The following is a 22,687-nucleotide window of genomic DNA, read 5'->3' as shown; positions in this document are numbered from 1 at the left end:
TCTTTATCTTTTTTTTTCCTAAATTCTTGGACGTTTCAATATTACCTCTCAAGTTGCGTCGCACTGTATGTTTATCGGTCTTCTCAGCGTGCGGTTTCCCTCTGCTTCTTTTTCGTAATCCAGTGCGTTAATTCATAACACAAACACGACCATATGCTTCTTTTTATGTTCTTCTTACCGCTCCCTTTCCATTCCAGTGAACTTGTAAGTATCTAGCATCAACAATTTCATAGACCAAGCTGTTATGACATTAGCCGGACATTTAATATCGTTTAGTAAGGTTCCTTGCTCGTCGTTTGATACGAAATGAGAAGAAAAAGAAATGCGGAAAATAAAAGGAGGTAAGAAAAAAAAAGGTAATTTTTTTTTCACCCACTTCTGCTTGTTCCCGCTGCGTGCGATGGCTTAGTGCCCTTTTCATTTGTTTTTGTTTTGATAATTCCTTCAGTACCTATGTTGCTTCTATGTTCCGACGATATTTGTTGCCCCAGTATTTGCTACCGTATTTCTTCCTGTACTTCTCCTGCCTTGGCTGCCAGAAGGTCGCTGGCAGTATTGAATAAACAAATGAATAGATAAATAAACGAATAGCATTAACGCCAGAAGCAAAATTAACAACGCGAAATGTACCCTGTGCCATCCCGATTACTTCGGGCGTCTCTTGTACCACGTTATAGCGGGTGTATGACTAAACGCCCGATCAGTGCCTGGCCCGACATATACGCACGGATTACACGTCTATAACACACCGTCGCTGCAGTGAAAAAAAGTGAATATAGGTTAGTGCAAAATACAATCACGAATGAGGAGTTCAGTAAGTTACGTATGGTTAGTACGTCAACGTGCTTCACCAGTCGTCTCGTTAAGAACCATTTGCGTATGCTATGTAATTCGAACGCAGGCCACAGGTTTGTTGACGCCAAAATACATCTGTGAGCACCGCCCTCTACATGGTTGCCAGTGCTGGCAGACCCTTTTCCATTTTTTTTTCACGCTGTCTTATTTTTATTTTTTTCTTGCCTCGCCAGGCACCGCCTACATAGTTTCTGCATTCGTTGCCTTCGTTTCGCAGGGGAGCAAGCACTTCGTGCTTTAAGCACCCTAAGGCCCGCCGGAATAAATTCGTTCCTGACCGCATTTCTTTGCGCCTTTCGATTCTCGTTTTCCGTGTCGTCTGTCGCGCGAAACTGGCAACAGACGAAACAAAACAGCGTAAAGAAAGAAGCAGACGACACACGGAGACCGCGCGCCTCGCAACAGGACGCGTGCGGTGGAACCAAGCAGGCGTAACATCCTGTGAGGAACACCCCCTACGTTCCCAAAGAAGTTCTCGGCGCTACTCGTTCCTTTTTTTTCTTTCTTCGTTTCCTTTTTCACCTCTTGTTTTATATGTTTTATTTAGCAACAGAAGCTGCAGCAGCGGCTTCGCGACTCCCGTGCGTGCACCCATCTTTCTCTCTTCTGTTCAGTGCATGTTTTTCTTTCGTCTGCTTTGCTCCGGTTGTCTGCATTGGACCACCGCGCGACACTGCATGCGGCGGCAGCCTCGGTCGCCGAAGCAAATTCGTCTGCTGCTGATGCGGCTAGCAGACGGACGAGTGCGCGGGCAAAGCAACACACCCCCACCGCGCCTACTTTACGATTTTCAGAGTGCACTTGACCTCGAACCTGACCTCACTTGCTCAAAGGCGAGCTGGCTGTAGCATGCAATGCGCGTCAACGTAAAAAAAAAAAAAATCCCTCTGCTGCTGCAGGGCTTTCGTTATGTGTGGCAGTGGTTCGTGGCAACATCGCAAAAACCCCGGCCGAGCAGGCGACATAACGTCTCCTATAGCTTTCCTACTTCTTTTTTTTTTTTTCTAACGAGAAGACGTACTATAACCTGCCAAGAACCGCACATTTCTGCTGCGGTACGATGCTCTTGTTTACGCATTAGAGCACGATGTTAGTGGGCCGTAACTCTTTTTATGGCACAGCTCCGACAGTAATATGAACATTTTAGGGTAACTATGTCACTGAGGTTAACCTTATTCGCCCGTTCTTTCTTTTTTTCTTTTTGTGCACGCGTGCATCTAATGCCACCAGCTTTGCCACTGCACGGGGTGTACATGTAGACAGTGTCACATGCTACCCTCTGGTAGCGTATCTGGACCACGATGCCATACCATCCGTCCACGATGGTCCATCGATGCTATGGCAGCATCGTTGAGCATATGCATCAAGAAAATAGTCATTTTCGGAGTGACGTATAATGGGAACGACCTGAAACGTGTAAATTATAAAAAGGAACGGTGTGTTCGACTCGTGTATATGTCTAACCTGCCACCAAATCCTACGAACGGTGGCTTTCTTTCTAAGCAGGCCAGAGCAATGATTGACAGCGTGCCTCAACTTGGTGCGTGTCCATTTCTGATGGCGCCGCTCAGTTTGTCCAAACCATGTTACGTAGTACACATGTGGTCGTTCAGGCCACGAGAAAGAACCCCAACAGTAGCTGCGAAGTCAGCGATTAACGGTATTAGAAACAAGGTACGTACAAGGAAAAAGCCGGGAAGACTGATTTAAAACAGAACAACCGCATCGAGTGACCAGACGCCCCAAAGTTTTCCTGCTTTGGCAGACGACGACACGGACGTCTCCACCTTTTAATTTTTCTACGATGTCGAACTTTTACTGCGACATGAGTTCAGTGCTCGAAATTTTGTTTACCCTGTCCGTCCGTGCATTCTGATACACTGACATCAGCGTAGCGGAATTTGTCGTCATCGACGACACACAATGATGATTTCTGTCGTCGTCAAACCGCCTCGTCACCACCGGCATCGCCATCGCCACAGAGTGAAGAAAACGAAAACTTCTCCACAACCGCCTCCACCGGAGTTCGAACGCATGCCAGTGAAGTCACGTGCAGAACGAGCACTGGTGGGCTTCTTCGGTTATGCACTCCCAGACTGTCTGCAAAACCGTCCGCGGCTACCGGTCTGATTATCCCTGACAGAAGGCCACGTCACAGTCACGTGATCCAGCTGTCGGGGACTGTCCCGGGGTTTCACTCGAAAGAACCAACCAGAAGTCATCCTCCAGGCTGCCGTCGTCTGCTCGTATTGCTACTTGTTGTTGGCACCACTACTCAGCGAGTTCATTATCGTAGCTTCCGAGACGGTGCCCGCGGTTTCACTCGAAGGAATCGTGGCCGGAAGTCATTCTCCAGGCTGCCGTCGTCTGCTCGCATAGCTGCTTGTAGATGGCGCCACTACTCAGCGAGTTCACTATCGTAGCTTCCGAGACGGTGCAGACTATGGATGCCACGTCGCCGAAACAACCACGAGCGCTTGCATAGCGTAATCGCAGCCTGAGCGCATAGAACGCGCTCTCGAAGCTGAGATTCCATCGCGCTTGCGGTTTTCCTTGCCCGCGAAATTTATATCGGAGTTCCCACACAAACGTAGGCGAAATCGAAATCGCACCACGTTGCCGTTCAGGCAGAAAGCGGCCGCCGATGTCCTTGAAGCTCGTGAGACCATCCACGAAAGGCCCGACGCCCGCCTGGGACCAGAGCTCGTGTAAGCTGTCTACAAATCCTGCGGGCCAAAAAGCAAAGCGCTCGAACTTGGCAACAGAAGGGGTGAATACATATATGTGAGTAGTGAACGGAGAAGCTCCGTTTGTATGCCACCCCAGCTAAACCGGCGATAAACAACCACGTATGCAGTAGGGTATATGCTTCCTCGCACACCAGTTTCACTCAACTGAAAGACGAAATCCGCCTGTTTGCAACACATGTAGTAATGAGCAGGACAAGTAAGTAAGTAAGTAAAAATTTTATTCAATATAAATAAGGCACGATGGTTGGAGCCCCAATTCCAGGACCCCACTGGCACGAGCGGCTCGCTGGGCTTGGTCCAGAAGAGCCAAGTGGCTCTCCCGACCCTCGTCCGCAAGCCATGCCTCCCACTGGCTATTCCTCGTTAGTGGATGTTGGTGTAATATGGGGCTGTCTATGTGCGGTGGCCTCCTGGGGCACTCCCATGTGATGTGTTTTAGTGTGGGTGTGTCTGTGCACAACGGGCACTCGTCAGTGAACCTCGTGGGGTGTATTCGGTGTAGGTGGTGCAGGTTGGGGTATGTATTCGTCTGAATACGACGCCAGTCCCTCTCCTGTTGGCTGTTTAAATCGGAGTGAGGATGTCCAAAACGTCTCCGCTCCTGTCTTTGCTGTATAGGAGGATGTCACGAGAATTCGGTGGAAGAGCGTCGCTATAGCCATGCCGTTGCTCGGACGTTTAATCCTCGAGCAATACGGTCTGCCCTCGCGTTTCCTTCCAGTCGCTCATGTACCGGACACCATACGATAGTGTGGTGCCCCTCTAGTTGAGTGCCTAAAAATTTGATTATTGATTTAGCTGCCGTTCCATGTAGAAACAGGCGGCAAGCCGCTTGTGAGTCGGATAATATGACAGCCGAATTGGTTTGGCGCTCGGCGTCCTGAATGGCCAAGGCGATGGCTGCAGCCTCTGCCACGCATGCCGAGGCGGTTTTGAAGGATATGCCGTTGTTATGTTGTTGTTGCATGTAGAGAATATGGAGAAAGTGTTTGAGCTGGCTCGACTGGCATCCGTACAAAACAGATTTCGCGAAACTCATCAAGAGAAGCAAGCGGGTGCGCCTGCTCGCTGTGCTTACCTCTTAAATAAAGCACGAAGACTATAAAGCTGCAGAATTACACGGCTCACGAAAAGTCCGCGTGCTGGCACACAAAGCTTCCGACGTACAAGAAGTCACAGCTGAGTGCACAAAATTTGTCGTCTGAAACGCGCAAGGTACCCAGAAGCATGTGCCATCTTTCATATTATGGCGGCAGACGCTGAGCGCATCTTCCGCAGCCGTCGTCTGCTAGCCGTCTGCGCTTGTGCGAGCAACAAATCTGCTGACAGCTCTGACAGTCCGCGCGCAGTTCAGAACTTCCGGTCCGCGAAAAAAAAAAAAAGAATGAACGAACACGCTTCTGACAACTCTCGTACTCGAGGGCGGAGCTTCCAAAACTGTCTGAGCAAAATCGAATGCGGCACAGCAAGCAGTCCCAAGCAATCCGCCGGGCCAGTCAGGGACAGATAATCGCTGAATCCCACTGTATTGGACGAGGATTACCGTGCGCATCGCATAGGAATTGCTCTTTGCACGACGGCAGCGTCTCTACGTGCAATTCTCTCCATCGTCATGCTCGCGAAAACTGTGTCCGCGACACAGAGGAGCCGTACATGACAATGATGATGATGATGATAACCCACAAACATGGCACATATCCACAATAGAGGATGCGCCGAGAGTAAGGTGGGTTTCGTGGAAAAACGACGTCGAAGGCATCGATGACGTCAATGCCAACAGAGACGACGCAGCGACACCACCACCTTGTTTGCACATTCGCTCGTAGTATTCAAAGCCGCCAAGTGTCCGGCGTGGCAGCACCAACAAGTGTACAGAGAAAACAAAATCGCTCAAATCTCGTAAGCGGCACTGTGTTATTTCGCTCGTAACATATCAGTCGCAGTAAAAAGCTTTGGGCTCAGAGTGAATGAATCCCCAGGTAGGAACTTCGCAACGAATCAGCGGGCGTATATAAAACATGCACCTTTTACCCCGACTGCCTCTACACATGCGACATAAATATTGATTTACAAGTAAAATTGATTAAAAAATTGTGTAAGTAGGCCAAATGTTGAGGTCATCTCGAAGGACATGCTGCAGTTCTGTTATATAGTTGGCTGCTTGGATGTTGTCCTGCGGAACAATGAAAACAAAGAAATGTGACTGTTTTACATAAAACAAACAAAAATAACCATGATGTAGCAGTGTTACCTGAATCAAATATATTCAACTAGTGAAATATAGAACCGCCTAAAAAAAACAGGGCCCTTATTCGGTTTCTTCTTTTTTATTGTGCCTACAGCTGCGAACAATAGGCTCCACAACGCTAAGCACCTTAACCAAATAAATATAGCTCCCTTAGACAGAGAAAGCTTGAGAATGGTAAGATCTATCGATGTGTGAAATTAGAATCGCACAATACATGCATGTCAATGTCATCACACAATAAAGGAAGTTCCGTCCACCACAAAGAGTAAATCAGAGAACGTCTTCATCTAATCCCACTGATCTGCACTAAAACATAGTAGAGATCAGTGTCTAATCCATAATATTCGTTCTGTACTACCAGATAATTACTGTTTTACATTGTGCTCGAAAATCTTCTAGCTTTTTACGCTTTCTTCTCTTCGTATTGTTCTTTTTTTTTTTGCTCTTTTGCTGTGAAATGTACGTACCTGTGCCTAATGTAAGGCTATTCATTGTTAACCACTCCTGCCCTGGCTGCCAAGAGGCAGCTGGCAGTATTGTACAAATAAGTAAATAAATAAATGAATAAATAAACAAATATTATAATACAGATTTCTTTTTTGTTACAACCGATGTGTTTCTCTGCAGTTTCCCATAGTGGGCGAACCCAATTATTTGAGGAAGAAACAGGCAGCATTCTAGAGTGGGTATGAGCCATAACATGAGGCCACCATCGTCGTCGTCGTCGTCGTCGTCATCGTCGTCGTCGTCGTCATCATCGTCGTCATCATCATCATCATCATCATCATCACTGCGGGAAAATCCTGGTGTCGCAGTAAATGAGTTCTGGATTGAAGCAATCGCTGAAGTCTTTGTTAGACGAGCGGTGACTTTAGTTAGAGCTATATAGCACAGAAAGTTAGCTTCTGTTAGGGCAACTAGGGCAGGAGGAAGTTTGAGTATTTGACTATATATAAATAACTTCACATTGTCAAAACTGTCTGGAGGCAGTAGCACCACCAAGCTACCGTCTACAACATCATAATCACCTCAGTATCGGCTATCGTCTGGAAATTGCGAACACATATGCGAGCGGCCAGAATGATACTCGAAAAACACTACCGCCGACAGGTCTACCTTGGCCATTGTCGTCTGCACAATACATCGACTTTCGCGAGTAGCAAACAGAAACCTTACGAAGTTTCACCACTGGCTGAGTACTTCGTCTGTCGAAGCAGCGCAGACGACAACGGAAAAAGAAGACCTGGTCTGCACTTTTATCGTCTGCACTATACTTCGGCAGATGGACTAACCAGCCAGTGGTGAAACTTCGTAAGATTTCTGTTTGCTGCTTGTGAAAGTCGGCGTATTGCGACAAGGCTTGTAGCCATCAGAGGTTCTGCAACTTCTAACGCGTCCTGAGAATAAGAGAGAAAAAAAAAACGCTACCACTACACTACCACCACTCCCACCACAGTGGCAGTAATCGTCTGCAAACGGGAACGGAGAAATCGCGTGAGCGGCAACGTTTGCTGCCTTTCAAAGACCCTCGGCCCTGCGCCTCCTTTGTACCAGGCCGTCTGCAACTCGTGAATACGGAAGCACAACAGCACCTGCACACATCCATTAGCACCTCAGCGCTGCGCGCCGGATCAAAAAATAGGAATGACTCGACCCCGCAAACACCTCGGCGATCCATCACCGCCGACTCTGCAATCACGAAGCAAGTAAACAACGCGCCAGGGACGATGCAACGAGAAAGAAAGCCCTTGGGTTGCCGGAAAAGTGACTCCGTTGCATCAGCACGTGTATGCGAGATTAGCGCCTCGGTTGGCCTGTTTGCTACCGAGCGGCGGGTACATTCTCAGCCTCCCCGGGGGATTAAAGCCCACCGAGGTCATCCATGCTTAGGAGACGCTCTCGCACAGCGTCGTCGAGGATTATCTCGTTTGGGGCTTTGTCGCTGCTGCAGGGATTACGGGCCGCCATGGGAAAGGGCAATCAGCGGGAGGGCAATGCAAAAATGAAAAAAAAAAAGAGAGAAAGGTCACCACGCATTGCTTCTCCCGAGCGAAGCAACGTTATTCGATGCTTCGTAATCGTCTTGGTATGCCGGCGGGCAAGTTTGACGTACAGCTTCACCGGATTAACGTACAGCTGCTTTTGCGGTTGGGATTCCGATCGCGCTATTAGGGGTGTTTGAGGCGGGAAAGTTGAAAAATGACAGCGTTTTCGAAATCCGGTACATTGGATTGTAGCAACGCAGCAGAGAGAGAGAGAGAGGTTATAGGCAGGTATATTAACCAGATTGTTAACCAAAGTACGGTTGGCTAGTCTGCACAAAGGATGGGATAAGGGTAGAAAAGCCTTCGTCAGGATATCTTCACGCCACCTCATCATAGTGATATATGCATACCTTCCTAACATGTACGCATCCTGCATCTACGCATACATAAATGACAGCTGGAATGGAGCATGTTTGTTTTGTTTTTCTGAGTGCGCAAAAGCGGTTTCGCCATCGGGCACGCACGGCATCTTTTCACTTTCTTTAGGGAATCAAGAAAATAGATATGAAGGAAATAAACCTACGCCAATAATTTATTTTTGCAGCACTTGTTTGCATTTTTACGTCTGGGTAATTAATTGTTCCACGCAAACCAAGCCACGATTCTCATCTTAGCACTTTCCGTCATGGTCGTCTGCTTCTTCCGTCGATGTCGTCTGCCGATTAGGGCTGACGGACCCAGAGAGCCCGTACGCTTTGGGAATAACTTACCGTTTCTCGCACTACACGTATACGCAGTTTCGAAGCGACGATGTCACGCCTTGGTATTTCTTTTTTCTGCGCAAATGAAGTCACAATTTTCATCCCAACACTTCCCGTCGTCTGCTTCTCCTGTCGATGTCGCCTGCTTATATTTTCATCAGTGTCGTCTGCTGAACGCTTTCTCGTCTAGTTCTTAACTTCTCTTGCTTTAAAGCGGTTGCTACGGCGCATGCGATCGTCTTGCAACACCAACAAGAGCCGGACGCAAGTGCAATTCCGGGTCGGCTTTATCGTTTCGGCTTTACGCAGTATTTGCCTAACCCTTCTCCTAATCACCGTTTGTTATTTTGCGTTTCTTTTTTAAACTCTCGCTTCGGTTCATTGGTGGCGACTGCACTTCTGTTCCGGGAGCGAACCGCACGCTCGTTACAACGGCGCCTTGACATCCGGATAAAGAGTCGTGGACAGGTCGCAAGTTCTACGTCCATTTTCGTTCCTCCTCGCCACGCGTCCTCGCTTTCTTCGCTTGGTTCGTCGTCTGGAAGAAAGCGAAGTAATGCCGCTTTTACCCCGTTTTATCAAAACTGTACACGGCTCGAGCAATACAGATTAAGTCCAGGTTCGAGGCGGATGCAATGCGTCGGCCGTTGCAAGAGCTCCCAAAACATGGACTCCCGGGCGTGTTTGTTGTGAGGATTTGTTTATCATTGTAATATCCCGACAAGTTCCATTAAGGGTTAAATGATTATTATTATTATTATTATTATTATTATTATTAGTAGTAGTAGTAGTAGTAGTAGTAGTAGTAGTAGTAGTAGTAGTAGTAGTAGTAGTAGTAGTAGTAGTAGTAGTAGCAGTAGTAGTAGTAGTAGTAGTAGTAGTAGTAGTAGTAGTAGTAGTAGTAGTAGTAGTACGGGGTGGGTACCGGTCCGAAGGCGTCATCGCTGGGAGGTCGTGTTGGCGACATGGTTAGTGGTTCCACCGCCGTCACAGCGACCAAACACCAGGGGTCGAATTCACAGAGCTTTTCGTGCGTAACTGCTCTTTACTAATGACTGGTCGCATATTCGCCATTGACATGCCCGGAATCGGCATTGGCTGCCATTTGTTCTTGCGAACAATTCCAGTGCGCGAGCTTTTCTGTGAATGCATGTATGGCGGCATCTTTATGGCATGGGTGCCTGCTCAAAATATACGCTACATAAAAAAATATATTTCCTTTAAAAAAAAAATAAATCTTCTGGTGCCTTGCCAGAAAATTTCTGTAAACCGGTTTTCAATTTTTCTTTATTTTTCGATTCGACACGCTCCTTCTGTTTTACGGTGACAGACATTTTGCGTTTAAGAACGGTTATCTGTTTTGCATTACTGAAAAAGCTCTGTTCTCTGTTTTAAAGCTTTCTGTTACTTGAATATTATTTCCTTTCTTAATTTGCAAGAAATGTATGCGTAAATGCAATCATCCATTTCGAGCCACAGAAAAAAGGTTACGCTTTCTCTTTATATTTTCCTGTTATTTCACTTTTTTCTTTCCGTTCCAGCGCACAGAAATTTGATGCGTAAAGACAACTTTCTATCGTGATGAACAGTGGGCGAACCAGGAATGTCGCTGAAGCCAACGCTTTGGAAAGGACATTTCGTGAAGGTAGTTTCCGCCCTGACGAAGAGCACTTCTCTTGTCGAAACGTTGGCTGCAGTCGACATTCTCCTTGTTCGACCACTGTTTGTCACTTTTCTAATCAAATCAGAGTTTATTTCAAGTACATTTTGACAGATCATGTTTGCTGGACAATCTAAGCATATCGTGCTTGTTAGAAGACCAAGCACCAGATAGTACAACTTCCAATAAAGATATGAAGCATTAAATAATTGGAGGGGGGGGGGCGTTCAAAATTACACAATTTCAAAGAAAATATTCTAACACACAAAGAATAATTACTACGTTTTCCACTCACGTAAGAATACAAATAAAAAATCACATGTTACAATAAACAGTTGAATACCACTTCCTCAGTTGTTTAATCATTTTATCTTTTGAATTTATATCATACACTGTTGCACCAAGTTCATTAAAAATATCGGGGACTTAATAATTTCTTGTTTTCTTTCCATAGTTTGTTAACACTCTTGGCTTAAAATACTTTCCTGTTTTTCGTAACGCAACATCTTTTCTTTTTACCAATAGTTTAAAAGAATTCGAATAATAATAGCGTGTTACAACCACATACCTAAATAGCTACTGTACTGGAACTATTGCTAGAATATTGTACTTTTCTTGTCTGTCTGATTGTTCTAGTCCGGTTCCATAAGTTATGCTATTGATAATTATTTTAACTACGCGATCAATAGATTGTTTGTTATAGTCAGAAGATGTACCATGTAGCGTTATACAGTATCTAATTACTGATTACTAGCCTCCATTTTTCCTTTGGACGTCTGTTCTGTTTGAATTTCCTATCGCGCGCCACAGAAACACTACACAAAACCACAAATCTCCATTAAACACGCAGTTTGTCTAGGAACGAAACTGAGGCCATGTGGTAAAAACTGAAATTATTTAACTGTACCATAAGAATGCAGAGGTCGCACTTGGCATTCGCGTGTGTCTCCGTTCCTTTGACTTTACTCATCCTTATTTTATTTATTTTTTTGCACTACTGCTAAATATGGTCAGCACTCTTTTCACTCGGCGACTGTAAGAAAGAATTTTCAATTTAAGTCATTGTCGCAAAAAAAAAAAAAAAAATTCTCGTTTCAGTTTGCATCAAAAGACCCTTTGATGGATAAATATGAAAACAGGAATATTAACCGAACTGCTTATTCGCACTAGGTTCAGAAAGGCAACGTAAGTTTTCCTCCAGTTGTAGTAACAGCTTCAATTTCCCAGGCTGTAGATATGTTTCCGCTTGCCATGGATCGCACGTGTACGTAAACAAGGAAGAACAGGGAAAAAAAAAGTACATCCCCTTTAAGAGCAAGCTAAGCGAAGTAAATAAATACGCGCATCTTTGTGTTTAACACACTGACAGCCAATTTACTGAACTCTCCCGACCCTGTCAGTAAGATGTTCTTAAAGTAGTGACCGCGTGTATTCATGCATAATTTTGCGACACAGGATAGCATCAAGCTGGGTGCGCAGTTTGTGTAATGTCACAGTGTCTAGTTATTGTGAAGTTCACCTTGAAGAGATGTGCGTACGTTCAAAATGCACGCACACTCGATTGCTTTTTTTTTTTCCTTTATGCCAAAGGAATCTACTGTGGAAAGGCAGATACTGATCTATATATAGGTGTATCATCGCTGACTGGCAAAATAGCAAAACTGTTCTCACCTGAAAATGTTTTATTATGATTTAATTCTAACGCTTTTCTTTTTCTCTCTCTATAAACCAAGGAACTAGACATTTCGTGGAACCAGGCGCGACAAAGAGCAGGTGGCACCTCTAACGCTCTGGAAAATGACGCTACAAAGAAGCACTAGGCGGCAGTTAGTTTCGTACGAAATTAGAAAAGTGTTCTTTTTATTATATTAAAGCAAAGAAATGCACTGATGGCCAAATAAACGAGAAGAAAGGGGGTTGACCGAGGGGGCCCGATTTTTGTTAGTCATATCACAAGAAGCCCAACAAACACTGATACCAAGGACAACATAGAAGAAATTACTTGCGCTTTATAAGTGAAATAAACAAACGATAAATTAATGGAAATGAAAGTGGATTAAAAAAAGAACTACTTGCCGCAGGTGGGGAACGATCCCACAACCTTCGCGTGCGAAGGTTGTGGGACCGTTCCCCACCTGCGGCAAGTTGTTTTTTTTTTTTTTTTCATCCACAACTGCCGACGTTAAATGTGTTTCGCCTATGGAACCACGCGATCTCGGAGACGACCGCGGAAATGAGTCACGAGGAAGGCTATGACCATGTGTTCGATCCAGCCACGACGAAACGTAAGAACTCACCGCGCACCGTTTTTACTGCGTCTCGAGTCGTTATATGTGCTGTTACGTCCACGGAACAAACAGCACTGTCGCGGCAAAAAGTTAGCGGCGGCGTATATAGCAAGTATTACCATACGTGGACGTTCCGTCGCTTTCTCACGGCTACCGAAGCGCCTGTCGCCGACGTGTATTGTATGCTTACGTACAGAGCTTCAGAAACCCCATCTCTGCATACGGCGCATACAAATGTGTCGCATGGATCAGATTCTGCTCCGCTATAGTTCGAACCACGCACCGCACTCAAGAGGCCCGTAAGCGCATTTCGGCTAGTCTTCAGCTAGTCCTCAGACTATGGACTAGCTAGTCCTCAGCTAGACCCGGTTCCTACGCTGACTGAACCCGGACAATATAGCTCTCATAGGCGGTATTTGGCCTAGATGACCGCATCTCTTGATGTACAGTGTCACTCACTGTTAAACGGAACACGCATTCCATAACTTGTAGAAGATGAGTTTCCGTACAGAAGGTTCGGAGAATAGCTTCCTATGAATAGGCGTCTACCTAAGGCGTCACATAAAACACATTTTCAATATGAAGTTGGAGATATTTTTAAGCTACGTTGGCTCGAATGCTTGAAGACATCGTTGGGCAGTGTGTCCGAGCCTGTCACGCAGTCGTGTCTATAGTGCATGCTTGCGCGGGTTGTCGCATGAATTTATACACGGCTATGTATCAGGTTCGAATGCAAAATGGCGGAATACTGTGTATATAGCATAAGACATCTGCGTTCTGTCAGCGTTAAGCCTAAGTGCTGAGACTGTTGGGAGTGCATAAGGAAAGGAAGCCGAGAGCCCTGGACTCAAGAGCTGCCTAAAGGAAAATGATAGGCATAATGCGTTATGGCCGGTGATCCATGGCCGGTAATCTAGTAGCTAGTACTATAGATAACTCAGCGCACGCACTGTGGTCTACATAAGACTGCGCGGTCAGCCGTAGTAACCGGCGTGATAAAACAAGGGTCACTAACGCACGCACCCGTTTCGATTCGACACTCGCAAGGCACGAAACACCAAGAGTTACTGCGTCTTACGTAACGAACAAGTAACGGGTCGGTTGCAGTAGGAAGCGGTACAACATACTACACAAGCTTATTTTACAAGTACTCAGGATTTCGTTCGAGGAAGAAGGAAAGATACGTTCGAACACCAACATGTTCTTATCTGTTGTCCTGTAGATTGCGACTCTGGTTCGTAAGCCCTCCTTCGCCGGTCGAACGACACCAGACAATTCAAACAAAAAGCAGGAGAAACAAAATTTGATTTACGCCCGAGTGGCACGGCTGAGCTTGATAACAGGGGATCGCCGATACGTGATCAAGTGGCACACCGTCTCATGAGTCTTCGAGAAATCCTTATCACACACCCCGTTATCACAACCACGAGAATACTAAGTTGCGCAATGTAACCGCCCAGTAAATGCACGAGGGGGAAATCGACTTTAAAGCCTCACCTGGAGCTTCGTTTCATGGTTGCTCTGATGTTCTTCGGTTGCTCCGTACTATATCTCTCCGTCGATGAGCAGGGCAGTGGTATTCTGTCCATCGGCACGTAGGCAGGTCCTGCAAGTGCACGCACTTTCTCACTAGTACCGTGCACCATTGCACTATAGGGCTAGCGTAAACAAATCTAAGTATATGCGGCGGCACAGCATTTGATCGCCTCGTCTGCTACTTGAGAAGGTTAAGCAGACAGCACTGTACTACTGCGCAGCAAGAACAGGTGGTACAGACAAAAACGGCAAAAATAGTGGCAGAGTGGCATGATAACAGGGCTATTCGAACAGTAACAATTATGGAAATTTACGGGCTGTCAGAACTGGGATCCACTTTTTTGTCACGCCTGTTGAATGTTTCTTTTGCTGTTCAAGTAGCCTGCCCTTAGGGAACAGTGAGCAGACGACACTGAGAAGGCACAGAGCAAAAGCAGACGGCACTGCAAAACTGTGTAGCGTGGCGGTAGAGTGTTTTCATGAGCGACGCGTTTCGAGCAGTGACGAATAAAGAATGCGATGGTGGTTGAAACCAGACATTACGCTCTGTTGTGCCTGTTATCTGTTGTGGAGGTCAAGTCGTCTGGTCCTTGAAAACAGTAATCAGACGACACTGTAAAATCACTGTAAAATCACACTGTACAAGCTTAATATCGGAGCGCCTTACTGAGCAGGATCTTTGAAGTTCGAAACTGGTAACTTGCTGACCATTTTCTGCTTGTTGTCCTGCAGGCACTCTTTATAGATCGCCTGTTAGCGGATCACGTCGCCTGCTTTTCGGAAAAAGCGAGCAGACGACACTGCAGATTATCACGACGTAACTTGAACATATATCGTGACTAGCACTGGCCTTAGAAAGCAATGAAAACAACCACCCGCCGAAACTCAACACTACGTTCTGTGCCGCGCACTGTTGACCGCCTTTTCGTAAATCGTGTCGTCTGCTCTTCGCAAATAGTCAACAGACGATATCGCAAAACTGAATGGTGTACTACAAGAGTGCAGAGTGTCTTGACGAGCGGGCGCTTCCGACAGGTGGATCTTTTTCGCAGTGCAGTAGTGCAGTGGCAGCCGATGCTTGGTGGTATTTTCTGTGCACCACCGTCAACCTAAGTCCGCCTCCCATGGGGTCGCAGCTTTCGGAACACTGCGCATATTTAGTGTAAGGGTAACAGAATCGCGGCGGTCGTCTTTTGAGTTCGGCGCCGGCTATAGATAATAGGCTCCAAGGAAACGCCGACTCACGTGCGCGAGATTAGCCAGCAAGCGTACAGCGCGGTTGTAAAAAGCGCACGTGACTGAGCCTTTGCGCAATCGCTTCCTCCAATCGCATGTCTCGGCCTATTTCGCAATCTGCAAGCGCCTTGCTCTTGCCGGCATGTGTATTCAGTTGCCGCTGTTTATCTCGCTGCATCCTTGAACCGAGAGCTATGTATGCGGCTTGCACGAAAAGAAGATTTTTTTTTTCTATCCACCGTTTGCAAATGTGTTCCCGCCCACTGTTTTGCTTTCAACCGCGGTTCACGGTGATATGTGAAACAGATTACTGAACGTTTCTTCCGGGTAGAATGCTGAAAAGACTGAATACTTGAGTGGACCTGGCTATGGATCTGCCTGCGTCGGCAGTGCAAGTGTCAAATAAAAAAAAGAAGAAGGAGGGGGGGGGGAGAAAGAAATATTTCTCATTGTGCGAGCAGTTGAGATGGAGTTCAAGTAAATTAAAGAAAAAAAAGAAAGGGATTTGCTGAAGTTCGCTCCTTTCTGACGAAGCACGGTGCGCCATGCGGCTTGAAGTAAGCCATTCCTTTTCGAAAGACTTACGCAAATTCCACAGTCAGTCACCGACGCCGCCCTCATTAAGCTGTATATATTCTTGTCACGCGCAAACCGTGCGTTCAAAATTCAGTCGCAACCAGGCAAAGCCTATTATATATGGAGTTCTCCTTAAAGAAGCCGGTTGGCCTAGCGAATTTACAAGGAGCTTTCTTTTTTTTTTTTTTTTTGATGTTGTTGTTGTTACAGAGAAAACAGGCACGTTAAGTGCCGCCTGCATGTGGCAGCTAGCGTTATTCTGACGTAACAGCTGGATTGCTTGAATGGGCGAGTACAGTGTGCGATTTGGCTCGCATACGCGCACTTTGTAATCGCACGCTTTAGTGCGCATACTCACACTGCGCAATTGAAGCCGATCGGTAAAGAAGCCTAGGTAATTTAGCGGTCACTGTAGCCCTTGTTACGAGAAACACGTCTCCACGTTCTGCGTCGAAGTGCACCGGGTTAACGCTAACGAGCACTTTCGTATTTTTCACAGTGGTGGTGATAGTTAACTGGGCCATCAATGCATATTTCGCCACAGCGTTTGAGGACTCTTTGGTCTCTGTCAAAGGCTTCGAAGCCGCGCCTCTTTAGTGACAAAATGTCCCGCCGTGCCTGTAGTATCGCGGTTCTTGCAGCAGCCATAGCACATACACACACACACTCTCTCTCTCTCTCTTTCTCTCTTCGTCTCAAGTGTTGTGTTTCTGAGAAGAAAACGAGAATGAGAAGAATAATGAGATGCTGACCACTGCGACTTTACCACCACAACAAAATATGTGCAAGGACGCGTGCTGATGACGGGAATTTCACGCCCGTATACGTGGTGGCATCACAACTTTTGATAAAGACTGCACACGCATTCAGCGGGGAACGGTGGGGGGGGGGGGGAGGATATACCGGTTACAGTCTGTTACACTTCCAGCGGGCGACATTCCGCCCGTCAAACGGTCGCTGCGGCGCAGCACAAATTATGCATATACATTAGAAACGAGGTGGACCTGTTAACGGCGCTTTTCAGTGTCACTCTCGGAGTATCTCTTCCCCCCCCCCCCCTAAAGAAAAGAAAAGAAACAGCGCAATCATAAAAAGGCGGTGAAAATCTTTAACTATCACTGACGATGTTGCTGGGACAAGACACGCAATTGTAACGTCAAGAACGCCTCGCAGCTGTTTCACCGTTTATATTTCTCTTCGTGACAGTTGAAGCCAACACCCGTCAAGTTCCATGCAAGCCCAAGGAACAGTATGCTTATAGCCGTGGTGACTCAATTGCTACGACGTTTTGCTGTTCGGCACGAGGTCGACGTTTCTTATTTCCGACCCCGGCGTTCACATTTCAAGTGCGGAATGCAAAAAACGCCGCGGGCTCACGTGAAACCTTTCAGTGCGCGTTAAAGAACCCCGCGTTGGAGTTGGAGTTACAGTTTAGTTATTATAGCCTCGTAGAATATGCCACAGATACAAGTGCAAAAAGGGTTCCCTTAGTGAGACACCGTAATGGGACCTCTTGTTACGGTATACATGAGAGAACAATTAAAAAGCCGAAGCAATTGCGAAACATATGAAACATGGCCACAACTAGACCAGAGACCTCCGCTGCAGTGTTTCTCCTAGTCATTGCGTTGTTTTTGGGACGTTAGACCTGTTCGACCAACCACTCATATAATTCCCATATTTAACACTTAAGAGCTCATCGGCGACCATGCGCCGGAAGTTCGCGCACAGCTTATTCCCCAACCTGTCTTTGAACATCTCGAAGCTCGTGAGAAATTGCCGGTGTCAGAAAACGCAGAAAACTCACTGTTGCGGGCAAAGAAAGGCGATAAGTCGGGTGAGACATGTCGGTTCGTGAGATTTCCAGAGGCGCACACCCTGCCTCTTTCGTTGGCGCGCGGGCTGCCAAACGGCGTGTTACAAGTCGTTGAACGTACGCTTGCAACGTTGCTTCGTGCATAAAACTAAAGTGCCTCGTATAACTGATTGTACGACCGCGCGTAGTCTTCAGACTAGTCTGTCCGCATCCCGGCGACTCTGAGCACACTCTCTCCACTTTGTAGCCGGATACGGCCACAAAATATGACATGCGTACGCCGCAGGCCAGGGGCCAGGGTGTTTTGTGCAGTCCCCAGTGTCCACGGGCGCTCAACGGCATGCCCCACGAGGCGTTGTTGGCTCGATCAGCCGTATTTGCCCACTAGGTCCTCCTCGGTTGATTTCGTACACCCACGGACAGTCCTGGGCCAAAACGGAGGCTTCGGGACGAACGAAGAAACGCCAGGAACACACAGTGCTTAAATTCCTCTGAGTACAAGAGTGCCTCTGAGTACATGGAGTGAGGCTTGATCGCTGTGACCACGGACTGACTGTCAGCTGTACCCCAGTCACCAACCGAAAAGTTGACACTCATCTCGAAGCACCTGCCGACAAGTTCGTTCGGGGGAGAAGAGTGAATCTTTCGCGCTTGCAAAACCCTTGCGCGTTTCATGATGACAATTTTCGTGTATTTTCCGCGTGGCCGAAGTTCGCTGTTCCCTGTTCCTGTAGGCATGGTTCACACGGCGGTGTACTGCGAAGACATCAGAATCTCGAAACGTCGATCTTTCAAACTCCCCAACTTTTGCAGCGGTCAGAGAGTGCAGTTATCGCCTCTGACCATGAGGCCACTGACCAGAGGAAACTTCCTCGAACCTTTGACAATATGAACTACATATCTTGCTGCAATGTCCGAGACGGCGGCAGACATTCACGCGGTGGTCAAGGGGACAGATCGGAAGCTAGTTTCTCCAACGCATTAACAGTCGCATAGACGAGCCTAAACAATGGTCATACACCTTGACCGAACTGTCACGCGCGAAATCGATCACCGCGGGCAAACTTATTCATGCGTGGGCACGAATAGCCGAGTTTCTTTTCTCTCTCTCTCTCTCTCTCTCTCTCTCTCTCTCTCTCTCTTGACCGGCACGGTGAATACGTCGAGTCCTCGTAATCCCCGGATAGCAACAAACGCTTCGTTGGCTGGATCCGAGAGCCCAAATCAGACTATACAAGCCGGTCAGCTCCCAGCGCCTCAAGAATCCCGGCCCTACATCGACGGCCCTGCTCAAATCTTAAACGTCGAGGTCGATCACCGCGCGTTCTCTTGACCACGTTAAGGCATCACAAGACTCCGCAACCACACGGAACAAAAGCCGAGAATTCGGGCCGAAGTATTAAGCCGGTACGCGCCCTGAAACAGCGACCGCGGAGAGTCATGGCCTACAGAGATCGGCCTTGACCACACGCTTTCAATGTCCATTTCGGGTCACACCCAACAGGGCTAGCTGGTTATATATCGATCGTCGGCAAACACCACAAACCACGGTTCCCCGAGCGACGAACCGCCTCTGCGGTGTGTAGGCAAAAGCGGGCGTATTTGAGTGGAAAGACCAGATCCGTCGTCGTATGGTCGGCCCCCCTCGGAAGATATTTCTCAAGGTCGTCTCGAGAGTCGTCCTTCCCCCGCCGAGGGACCGCCTGCGATGCCCCCGATGCGGGGGCCCCTCCGATACAACGCGTGCGATGCTTTGCAATTCGAAAGAGGAAGGACGTCGACTTAGCAATACCAGGCGTGATCGAGTACCGCCGATAGATCTTGTTCTCGCCCCTAATCTCGAGGCGTTTCTTGCGGGAAAGGAAAGAAGAGGAGGAAGGTCGGTGGGAAAAGAAGGTGGCAGCTTAGTCCCACCGAGGGTAGTAGCACTTGAAGCCTTGTCTCTGCGCTCGCTCACTCCTCCTTCTCGTCTCTTTTTCTTCTTCTTTTTCTTTTCTTTAGAATCAGGACGTTTCCGACTGCTTTCACTGGAATTTCTTTTTCTATCGTCCCACGGCGGCCCGGGCTTTTGAAATTCACGGACCTGTCCCCAGACGCGCATTTTCAGCGGTCGCGTTCTCCTACGTGCCGCCATTTCTGCGCCAAAGCGCACCGATGGAAATGGCGGACGTCTGCGTGCTTATGATGCTCGTCTCGTCTCGTCTTGGCTAGTTTCGTGCCCCCGGCGCCCACGCGCTTGGCGTCGTTCCGACTGCCGTCTCGTGATCGGTGGATTTATGTGTTGCGAGGCGATTACACGCGGAAAAGGGACTTCGTTATCGATTCACGGCGACCGATGCTCTCCGGTGGATTCCAGCAGCCGATCCGGATTGTTGCTAAGTTATGGCGTCGCCGGAGTGATATTAATAATAACGTGCACTCTTAGCACCGGAGCCGAGATGTCACGCCGGTATCTCCGCGCGTTTACGGACACGGCTGCTGTCCGCCACCCGTGGGGAAAGTGTGTGTGTGTGTGTAGGGGGGGGGGGGGGTTATGACAACGTTTGGCCGAACATTAGCGCAGAGCGAATATTTCATGGTGCAGGTCTTGCATTTCTCTACCATACAACACCGCTGGAGGCAGAAAAACACTCGCTCGAACGCGGTCTGTCGCGCAGAAAAGCATGCGCTTCTGCTTTAATAAGGCACCAGTATCCGCAGTGTCGTCTGCTTGCCTACCACGGGCATTTCCAGACGGTTTTGTAGGTGCCGGCAAAAAACCTGCACTGTCGGGTTTTAAGAAGCAGCCTGTACTGCTCGAGCAAGTTATACAGAAATCGTGTAGTCTGTTCCTGTCTCCCTTTGCATTCCAGACGAAAAATGAAAAAAAGGGGGGGGGGAGAAGAAAGGGACTTATTTTTGGCAACTTCTGACGCACCACGGCTGAACCAACGACATCCTACGACTTCCAAGAGCACTCACTGATTGGCGTGGATGGTTTGTCTCGCGAAGGAAGGTCGTGTAGGATAAAGTTTTGACTTTTAGGCTGTAATCGCGTGAGTACCAGCCCCGCGATAACCAAAGTCAAGATCAGTGCGCATGACACGGTTTAGCATATTGAGCAGCATAATTTTGTGGTCTACGGACCATAATAGACCGATTCTGTTATGGTCTACTATTGCCTGCGAACCATAGCAGACAAAGGAAGTGGGTTTCATTGTTATCGAATTTATCGAAGCGCAGTCGAGGACAGCAGAAGTCTAGGTGGGGTGATGAAATTAAGAAATTCTCAGGTGCTGGGTGGAGTCGGTTGGCGTAGGACAGGGGTAATTTGAGATCACAGAGATGCCTACTGCCTTCGTCCTGCAGTAGGCATAAAATAGGCTGATAGTGATGATGATGACACGGCCGAAGATACAAGCCAATAAAAAGGCAATGCTGTCTACAAGAAATTTGTAGACAATCGATGGAACGTCTACACCCAAATTTGCGACGGTGCAGTGAAGAGCTCAGGGTTAATTTTGACGAAAGTATGGGGTCCTTTAACGTAAGCCTATATAAATTCTAAGTACATTCTCGTTTTTTTGCATTCGGCTGCCTCCGGGAATTCGCAAGACGGCCGCCGCCATCTTGAATCGAACACGCAATTTCGTTTTCAAGAGCAGCTCTTTCCTAATTCGAAAATGCGCTTCGCCGGGTTGCTCATTTACCGAGCTAACATTGGCGCCTGTCGTTATTCAAATGAAGACGACGTGCATGCTGGCACTTGGCTTGTTGATCGCGATTTCACCATGGGAGCCGGATCTACATTTTACATCTATAAACACGCTTGAAAAATAAATGCTCAGATGCGTTGTTTCTTTTTTTTAAAGAAATTACATGGGACAATGGTTACGCCACCATCTGCTTGGCATACTGCCTTGAGGAAAAGCAAAAATACGGTTTTTCTTGCGAACGATACGTGAATAGAAGCGGCTTTAAGACAATATCGCGACCATAACTGATAATGATCTTTACTCTGCGGTAACGTCGACAGAGGTTGTTTTTCTCGATGTAGATTGATTGTTTAGAAGGTATTCTTACGTAATTTTTGTATATATCGTACATAATTTTGCATAATTTGAATACTTTCCTTTTGTATCTTGAACAACGACAATGTTCACTGTTTGTATTTGCGCAACGTTATGTTCTATGCCACCCCCTTCCCCCCCCCCCTATGCAATGCCCCGTGGCAATTACGTAGAGTGTAAATAAATAATAAATAAATAATCAATTGGTTTCTAATTTTCTGCAAGAAAAGCTACCGCAATGCTATTACCGCTGACGATCCCGTCATAGTTGGCTGAGATGCAGGTTATACAAGTTTTACAGACTTCCTAGCAAGGACCTTGTGGCTTGGTTTATTAACATTATATACATCTTGATAACGCTCACCTGCATACACACGCAAAAAAATATATATAGGGCCCATATTCACGAAAATTTCCAAATATATATTACACTACATCTCCACGGCACCTTAAATGTGGCGTCCTTTCGTTACGTCTGCGATTCTACTGTGATTTACTACGGTTCAAATGTTCAACTGACTCATGTTCCGAGATACTGCATTACCAGGGCCCACTCGTTTCAGGCCACGAAACGCCTGAAGTCAAACAAGATCGAGTTTTCAGAGAACGCTATCGCTTGACATTTAAGAGAGAGAGAGAGAGAGAGAGGTCTTCAGCAGGCTGGTGTCCGTGTCACGGCCGTAACACACTCGCTACCGCAAAGCGAAAGTTACAACACCCGGTTCGCGCACCCCAAAACGTCACGATCTCGTGCCAGCAGCGGGCCACATACCGACACGCCTCGAGGAGACGAGGCAGAGTGCCGATGCCACCTCGTTTAAACCACCCCATTACTACTACAACTACGCAAGGACGAGTCAGCGAAGGAGGGCGAGAGAGGTAGAAGGGGTTGGGAAACTATAACTTCTGCAAAGATAAAGAGGAGAG

The 22,687-nt window shown here is 47.3% G+C and overlaps 1 protein-coding gene and 1 long non-coding RNA gene across 2 annotated transcripts in view; one reads left to right on the top strand and one right to left on the bottom strand.

Annotated features, from left to right (window-relative positions):
• The window catches only part of LOC142590070 (uncharacterized), an 87,949-nt gene that overhangs the window by 19,722 nt on the left and 45,540 nt on the right, over nt 1-22,687 (top strand). The window lies entirely within an intron of this gene.
• Nucleotides 1-22,687, bottom strand: part of LOC142590071 (uncharacterized) — a 218,381-nt gene that overhangs the window by 192,257 nt on the left and 3,437 nt on the right. The window contains exon 2 of the long non-coding RNA XR_012830030.1: nt 14,045-14,153. This is a non-coding gene — a long non-coding RNA (uncharacterized LOC142590071). The remainder of the gene's footprint in view (nt 1-14,044; nt 14,154-22,687) is intronic.

The sequence above is a fragment of the Dermacentor variabilis genome, chromosome 8 (genome assembly GCF_050947875.1).
Source record: "Dermacentor variabilis isolate Ectoservices chromosome 8, ASM5094787v1, whole genome shotgun sequence".
Taxonomy (NCBI): domain Eukaryota; kingdom Metazoa; phylum Arthropoda; class Arachnida; order Ixodida; family Ixodidae; genus Dermacentor; species Dermacentor variabilis.
This window is presented reverse-complemented; position numbering and strand designations above follow the sequence as displayed.